The sequence below is a fragment of the Papaver somniferum genome, unplaced genomic scaffold (genome assembly GCF_003573695.1).
Source record: "Papaver somniferum cultivar HN1 unplaced genomic scaffold, ASM357369v1 unplaced-scaffold_151, whole genome shotgun sequence".
NCBI classification, from domain to species: Eukaryota; Viridiplantae; Streptophyta; class Magnoliopsida; order Ranunculales; family Papaveraceae; genus Papaver; species Papaver somniferum.
Genome location: NW_020624487.1, coordinates 106,784 through 107,853, shown reverse-complemented (window position 1 = coordinate 107,853; position 1,070 = coordinate 106,784).

Below are 1,070 nucleotides of genomic sequence, written 5' to 3'. Positions count from 1 at the left end.
ACGATGCAACCTGTTAGTGCGAGCACGTTCTGGAATTGTGGAGCCAGAAGTGCTAAGGTAAGGACAACCAGCAAAAAGAATGACACAAAAGCACGTCTGACAAATCTTTTTGTTTCCCGGGACATGGCAGTAGGTAGACTGTTCTCAACTCCGACCCGAATTGGGAACACCTCGAAGGCATACTTTGTGAGTGGCGTTGCGGTTGTGGCAATTAAGGCCATTTTTGTTAAAATAAAAGACTTTGGCATGCTCAAGGTTATTTGACCCGCAACTTTTGCTCCAAACATTCTCGCCCCTAATAAACCTAAAGGTGACATAAACTAGAGTCACCGAGGCAAAACTTATCACCGATACCTGATCAAAAGGTGCATGTTAGTGAAACATATGGAGTATTTTACTAATGAATTTCCATGTCAGTCAGTCTATGTAGTGTAACAACAGAAGTACATATATTTAGAGCAATCACTGCCGTGCACTATAAATTTGTCATTTTTGGCTAATCTAGCAATGCACTATAGTATTTATTTATTTTGAAATTGTAATGATGATACAAATGACCCGACGAGATTAGGGTATACCCAGATTAATTGGGGTATACCCAATAAGACAAAATATGGTCATTATGAAGTAAAACCAAGCCACCTCTTAATCTTGTATTTTCTAAATGACTAATATGTTCTTGTTTAATTAACATTAAAAATTCTGATTAGGTTAATTAATTACGTAGATTAAAACTTCTCAAATTATGAAATTTTGTTTTTGATTGAACTTATTTGGGAAGGTTTTTGATGAAAAAAATTTGTTTTGAGAAAATCTTTTGGAACGGAAATGAAAGCACACTACCTTAACACTTCTAAAGAGGGGATTGCGCTGTTGTATGAAATCATACTCAAAATTAGATCAGAAATCAACACTTTCAGTTCTGAAAGTATGAAAAGTCGGCAAGGTCGACGATGAAGACCTTGCCGACTTTTTTTTTTGACATACAGGAGACGACAGAAAAAAAGTCGACAAGGTCTTCAAAAAATACCTTGCCGGCTGTTGAAAATACCCTGCCGGCTGTTGAAAAT